Source organism: Wasmannia auropunctata, unplaced genomic scaffold, assembly GCF_000956235.1.
Source record: "Wasmannia auropunctata unplaced genomic scaffold, wasmannia.A_1.0 LD336026.1, whole genome shotgun sequence".
Taxonomy (NCBI): domain Eukaryota; kingdom Metazoa; phylum Arthropoda; class Insecta; order Hymenoptera; family Formicidae; genus Wasmannia; species Wasmannia auropunctata.
Window position 1 is genome coordinate 2,880,450 of NW_012026864.1, and position 7,896 is coordinate 2,888,345.

The following is a 7,896-nucleotide window of genomic DNA, read 5'->3' on the forward strand; positions in this document are numbered from 1 at the left end:
CCCCCTCCTCTCTCTCTCTCTCTCTCTCGCCCTCAACGCATAATCGTTTCTTAAACGTAGATGTATCACTTCGACGGCTAAATCGCCGAGATGCTTCCTACGTGCCGTCTTCTTCGTCCGTTTCTTTTTTTGTTCCCATCGAGGATACGATTGTCGACTGAGGAAACTGTCGAATTAGAGCGCCATTGTACTCTCTAAAAGTAATTTATCTCGGATAAAATTAATGAAATAAATAAATAGAAAGTTGACGTTCCAAGAATTTATAAAGCATTAATTTATATGGAGATAAGAAGCGAATTAATACAATAGAATTTATATAGTAAAATATTAAGATCTATAAATGTTATATCCGACGTGGATTTAATGTAAATGTGGAATAATGATATTTCACTGTGCGGCTGCGCGTTACTTGCGCAGTTTCCCCTATAATTTTCATAAATGATTGATAAATAACAGTGGTGCCGAGTGAGCGGCTGGAACGAGCGATTTTAACGAGGGATTCACGCCGAAAGTATTTAAAGCCGGCGTTTAAAGTGTGCATTCGCCGTCGTAAAACCGGCGTCTTAACTGTAAATCGAACGCCATCGAACCCATCTTAATCCACGACGGAGGCAGTCTCAATAAAAATGGCGTTCGGTTGCGCACTAATTATGTAAGTTTTAATATGCCCGAAATCTCACAAATGCATAAAACGGCGGATTGCGGATGCTCGTCCCCGACAATGAATACGCCGTCGTTCTCATCACCCTAAGCCCAACACGTCCATGAATCCGGCCGCGCCCCCAACCCCTAAACACGACCGTAACAAGCCGACCGTCGCGTCGGCTTGTGGAAGACGAGCGTCGGGATAGGGCGGATTCTCCACGGCAGATGTTACGTCTCGGTCCACCCAGGAGATAATTGAGTATTGTAAGCCGACAACAAAATCAAATTTCCCCCGCGTATGTGTATACACACTGCACGCGTTCCGTCCCGCGATGGCGACAACGATCGACGGTGCAGGGATTTCGTCGCCATACTCTCGTCAAGTCGATCCGCCCGTAATTTTCTCGTAATTCGCACGACTCGTGTGTAACAACGAAAAATTTGCATGCGACAGCGGTAATTTCCGACACGCGGCGCGACAGTCCGGGATTTCAGATATCTAGAAACTTGTAAGAACAGGTATATACATAACATTTCACACGTACATAGTACGTAGGTACGCGATTTTTTTATTTCTATTTTGTATCCTTTGCAGCGTCAATTGACTGCCTCTTTTTTGTAATTTTATTTACTGTAATAATACGCTGGGTGTTACTATAAATACTATAGCGATTCACTTCTTATCTCTTTATTTGCTCCATAAATTCTCGCAATTTTAATTTTTATTTATTTATTTATTTATTTATTTATTTCATTAATTTCATCCGTGATGAATTAATTGGGTGTCACTATACGCTTCAAAATCATAAATGCTTACTTAAAAGATTTTACTTTGTTGTAAAATTATTTATATTGGCAAACGAAGGGACATATTTTAGTAAAATTCAATCGCATAAAAAACGAAAATTGTATATGTATTTACCTATTCGATTAAATTCAGTCAGTAAACCTGCGATTAAGCGAAGCAACGTTAGGATTTCTCGCACCGATGCGCGCGTATTGTATTTTTCATGCGTTTAAAGCGATATTCCATCGGGACGCATCCGTCATCTTATTGTTGGCAGATGGAACGCGTGCCATTTGCGGCGTTTAGCGCGACGAATGGAACTCCGTGTGGGGCAGATGTTCTCTTATTGGTAGATCGGACAATCCAGGAGTGTGCAGATTGCAATCGTCGATTCGCGTCGTTCGAAAAGTACGTTGTACACCGTAAAGATAATGTGCACGGCTATGGTGTTTAGGCTTGATGAAAAATTGAAGGAATTGTCACGGTTGCGAATTATGAAGAGAGACGAGTCGTGTACGTCGAATCTTATGAATATTACATAGCTTAATTAACGAACATGATGATCGCACCTGATATAATTATCTTCCAAGAAATGCCTTTTACCCGATCCATATCATTTTTTCATCATTTCGTTAATAACAAGAAAATCTCAATAAGCTCAATTTTATTTGACGGCAACAAAATGCAACAATGAAATATTTGTATCTAATATTTTTAATTGTTTTTGAACTTTTTTTTGCATGGCGACCGATAAAGGATTGTGCGATAGAATTAATGAGCAAATGGTTTGTAATATTTGACAGTGATACTATAACTTATTCGAGAATGCATATGTAAATGTCGCGGCGGTGACTTTCGCAGAAAGATATCACGAGCTAAGCGGAATGAACAACGATAAAAACGGTCAGGACGACCCGTCGGTGTGTTTCACGCGCGAGATCACGAGAAAACACATCCGGCGGCCGCCGCCGCCGCGCCGCCGCACCGGGAGGAGCGCAAGAGATATAAAAGCCTTATGGCTTCCGCGAAGCCCCATGGGTCGGTGAGAGGGTTGGGGGGGGAGGAAGGGAACCGCGGCCTGCTGCGGCTTTATACAAATCCCCTAACGAGTGTCGAATTAAAAGCGATTAGCCGTACAATTCCGCGAACGTAAACCGCGGCGGAGAGTTCGCTCGTTGAAAACCATCAGCGGGACTTTAACGGGGACCATTCCGCGCACTTCCGCCTCCTCTCATCAAGGCGTTTCTGATTGTGAGCCATTTACGCTGCGAGAGAGAGAGAAAGAGAGAGAAGAGAGAAGGGGGGATGGAAAAAACGGCCGTGAGCGATGCGGCCGATAAAAACGCGGTCACCGCGCCGCGCCGTTCGAACGAACAATCCGACTGAGATTGCTCGCGAGGAAACGTTAACGCGTGTTAACGGAGGTGTGCAAGTGCGCGCCCATCAGGCGTGCCGTACGATGCCAATAGCGCACCGACTCGGCTCGGCTCGGCTCGTTAGCGTATTGATCACGCCGCGCCACCCTTTCGTTCTCTTTTTCTCTCTCTCTCTCTCTCTCTTTCTCTTTCCCTCCTCTCCTCTCTTCCCTTCTCCCCCTCCCCGTGTCACGTGTGCACTTTTAACATCGGACCTTTCGCACCTTTTTCGTTGCCTCGACGTGAGTATCGCGAGGCGCGATGGACGGGCCTCGTGCATGCGCTTTAACCCTCTAGCCCTGGATCTCCGCGTGGTTGTCGAGAGAAACATCTGAATTCTTTATAAATCCAACTGCAGATGTCTCGGAAAAGCTCTTTTCAAAAAGTTTCGATAACCCTCGTTTCGCGCATTCTTAATTCAATCGTTAATTATGTGAAATTTTTAATCAGCCTGCACTGCCTGATTTAATTTGTGACAACGATTAACAGTCGGATTGACGAGACTTAAATGATCGTCGGTCGCAGATAAAACGGTTGGCAACTACGCTTCCCGTATCTTAAATTACATACGACCTTCTCTTCTGTATATCAATATTATTATCAAATCAAATTTATTTTACGTATCAAATGTTACCTTAGGACTATAATTACGTGAAGACTATTCGAAATTGAAGGGAAATGAGAGGATACAATTATTTTGAAATGATAAAACGCGAGGATACAATTATTTTTACATGTAAAACGCGTCAGGGAATTTATAGCGCTTGATTGCCTGCAACGATAAATATCGTCGAGTAACATTTTGTTCGTCGTCCGTTATAAATAACTCGCCACTTCTGTATAATAATCTTATCCTATTACACTTATTACTTTCCGACGGTGCTTGATCGATGATCAATCGAGGTCTTTGTAATTGAGCCTCTCTCCGGATCGATCGGCAAGCGTCGCGTCGTCTCGTTTGTCATTTCGCTTCGTGTTACTTGGGCGAGCGCGCTAATTAATCTTTTTCGAAGGGCTCCTTCGCAGACGGTTGGATCGCGTACGCGTTAACGCCGGATCTCCTGAAATACGCGCGCTAAACGGCTTATCGCGCGTTGCGAGAACAACTTTTCTCTCTCTCTCTCTCTCTCTCTCTCGCCATTTACACCCGGCGAGCGTATAGAGGATATACGTATCGCGATCGCGATCGCGGAGGATCGTGAGTTACCGCGAGGGAGGGGCACAACCGGTAGCTACGTGCACGGTAGCCGGAGCAATTAAACGCGCAATTAAGTGGGAGCGGCGGCGACGGCGGCGGCGGCGCAGCGGCGTGTTTAACGATTTCGCCCTGCGCGAAATTCTCATCGTTTTCCCGAGAGGCCTTCGCGCGGCGCGCGCGATCCGTTAATCCAAGTCGAAGTGACACCTTCGCCGAAATCCCTCATCCTTATCGCGAGCCCATTTCTAATTTTTTTCCTCGCGGCTCGCCACCGAACATTCCGGCCGCGCCGCGCCCGCGCCGTACCGGTGCATTCTCCTCTTTGCGCTATTCTCCTCGTGAGTAACGAGCGCTTGACTCCTCGTGAATTTCCTCGGTCCCCCGACGGTATATAACGTGACTGCCGGGCATTACCCGCGCCACCGGCTTATACTCCATTCCGCTCACCACGCGATCTCTGTCACCTAATAACGCTCCTCCTAATCGGCCGATAAGACGACACGCGAGTGTCGTTGCATAAATAAAGTCAAGATCCCTCGTGAGCGTGCTCACATCACGAGCGGGAACGCGGCGCGGCGCGGCGCGGCGCGACCGAGAGCTGCCGGCATCTCGTGTTCGTGGAACGCGCGAGCGGGAGAGGGTCGCTCGCGCTCAAATTGCGCGAGTCGCGTTATAAACTTATAAGTTACAGCCCGCGCGATCGCCGCACGATTATTATTAACGCACCCGCCGGTAATTAAGCACGCAACCTGCAACGGAGCCGTTGTAAATTGCGTTCGCTCTTTAACTCTCCCCCGGCCGCGCGCGCGCGCAGGGCGCGTGAAAAGTTGTGGGGTTTCATGAATCTAGTTAATATTAATGCGTCCACCGGAGATGCCAATCTGGACAAGTTGATACTGGCTTCGGCCTCGTATTATCCGAGAGTAAATTAATTGTTAACAATTAGTCACCGTGCGTAGATATGTCCGAGACTTTCTTTGCTCGCCTTAATGCGCGCATGTTATTTCAGTGACTTATGGCTCGCGATTAATCTACGTGTATTTATGTGCGTTAAGAAAACGTATTTGGTGAAGGGTCAATTATATCCAATGTGTTAACCATCAACGGCGCAGCCAAGTTTATCGGAACTTGCGTTTCGATTTTCTTGAAACTATACATTTTTTTTCCCTTCCCGTCAACTCCGAGATTGCAAAGATACATATACCGTGGCGATATCTTTTGTAATGAACAATATAATCGTTAAAAAAGATTACTTTTCGCAGAGAACAAGTTTACGTTGTTATTAAATTCGCGTTAATGTACGACACGTCTCTCTTCCCTTCTCGCTGCATATCCTCTTCCGATTTCAGTGCCGCTAAAAGTAATTTTCAACTGGAAGGTTCGGGGCGCACCGTTCATATCTCGTCGACAACATCGTAGCTAACGTCAACGTCATTATTCACAGTTTGTACAAGATTGATCTGCCGATCGTTCGTGCTTACACACAACCCGCGCTCGGCCGTTGTCACGAACCTAATCGTGGAAGGCGGACAGCAACGTTAGCCTCGCCGACGTGTACACACCGCGCCGGCCTCTGTGAGAGCTGAATCATTATACGGAGCGAGCGCGAAGGAGATTTTTACTTTCCGAATTCGTAGGAGAATAATGTTGGCCGGATGACTCGGCAACGAGGGGCGTACTCGCGAGCGCGCGCGGGAGAGAGAGAGAGAGAGAGAGAGAGAGAAATACAGGCGCTATTCTCCCCTCCGAGTTTCTCGATATTATACCTGAGAAGCTCGCCCGTAAGAGCGGGCCCGAGGATGTGGATGCATCGCGGGGCGTGACCGGGGCCCCGGCGAGATGATTTCGTGGCCGGGATAGTGTTTTGACGTGTTTTGACAAACGGGCGCCATTATACCGGCCGCCACGAAAACCCGAAGGCGGCTTTTAAGCACCCGCCGCGCCGCGCCGGGGCCGCGGGAGACGCGCGGCGGGCGAACCTTCTCCGGATAGAGGATCCCGCGCGACCTAGGTGGCCGTTTCTAGGGCGAGGAAAGCGTGTTTTCGGCGCGGCGGCGCGATCCCGCGAAACGATTACTCTGCCGCCCGCCCGGAAGCCTCTGGTTTACACCGCGCCGGAATGGTGTGACGCCGGTTGTTGCGATTCCAGCCGAAACCCGGCCTTCCCCTTCTGCCCTTTCGGCTGTACCGAGGCCGCGCGCGGCGGCGAACCATGCCATGCCCGGCCGCTAACAAACCATAAGCTTTTGACGGCGGATCGCGCGGCGCCCGCGGCGACAATTTTGTCTCCCTCCCTCCCTATCCCCGTCCAGCCCACCCCCTGCCATTGCGGAGAACTATATCCAGCATGCATATGATTTACAGTGATTTACATGCGTAATACGATAACGCTCGTAAATGTCGGCAATCACGAACTTTGTTGCTAAAACGTTTTTCGAACCGAACTTTTTAAAATGCGCGCTCCTCGATCCCGGTTAATTTCACATGCAATGCGCGTGCTTTGCTGTGTGAAGCTGTAAAGCTGCAAAGCAATACGAATAGGAAGAAAGCAAGAATTATTTAACGACAGACTGCACAAAAGCAGATTATCACTCGAAGAGCACGTTTGAAAGAGATCTGATTCTTCGGGTTTCTTTTTATAATTCAATTAATTTTCGGCACGCTCGAATATTCTACGACTTTTTTTTCCCTCTATCCCGCACGACCGAGAATAGAATAGCACTTTCGTTACGTCGACAGGGTGGAAATGTTTCGGACCGACGACGATGCGTTGTCCTGCATGTCGCCGCCTTTGACGAAGCGCTCCACCCCTCGATTTCGAGGATGAGGGAAAAGAGGATGACGTTAAGAATCCGGTCCGTCGTCGGGCATATAAACGGCAAGGGAAGATCCCCGTTCGCATAATGCGCGTCGCGTGGGAATGAAAGTGCCGCGGAACCTCTGATGTACGATCTCCCTCTTTCCCTGGCGACGGGAACCTTTTTCTCTTCCCTTCTGAGCGCGTAGGAAAGAACACATCTGTCGTTTTCCGCGCTACGTCCAGGGCCCTTCGGTTCTAAGGACTCGAGGACTCCTGTCGCTGCTGCACCCTCGCGGTCGATTCCGGCGGTGTTCCCAGCCCCGAAGACGAGCGTCTACGGTCGTTCGCGTTTGTTACAAGAAATAAAACTTTGGTACGAAGAGATAGAAGAGAGGAATCAGTTGCTTCAAGTTTCAATTATTGAAGTAATTTTCTTTTATTGATGATAATAATCGCTAATAATATAACTAATATACACGAAGAAAACCGCGATTTTGCTGGAAGATATAAAATTTTGCTGGATACAGATTTGAAAATAATTTTGTTAGAAGTTCAGACTGATTGCTAAAATATCAAAATGTTTTACAGCAATGTTTACCCTTCTTTTCAACAAAATTATTTTCAGATCTATATCCAGCAAAATTTTTAGACCTTCCATGCAAAATCGTTCTTTCCGTGTAATTAATAAGAATAACTAATATAAGATAATTAATATATTAAATATAATAACGTAAATATTTTAACACGTTTAATAAAACAATAATAGTTGTTTTAATATATAATATGTACTTGGTTGCCCATAAATATAATAAATTATTTTCATTATTGCGAGAAAACGATTTCTGGAATCGCGTTGAATGGGAGAAATTTCTCTCGTAATTACCGCAGGTTCGGCTATAATTCCGAAATTCTCGCAGAGTTAATTAAGTGATTCGGGAAGCGAGTCCACTTTACCTTAAAGCGACCACGGTATCGATTGCGTTTCACGCTCGGAAGGGATTGATATGTCTTTAGGTTAACAGGCGTATTCCTCCGTCGAAGGATCGATCAT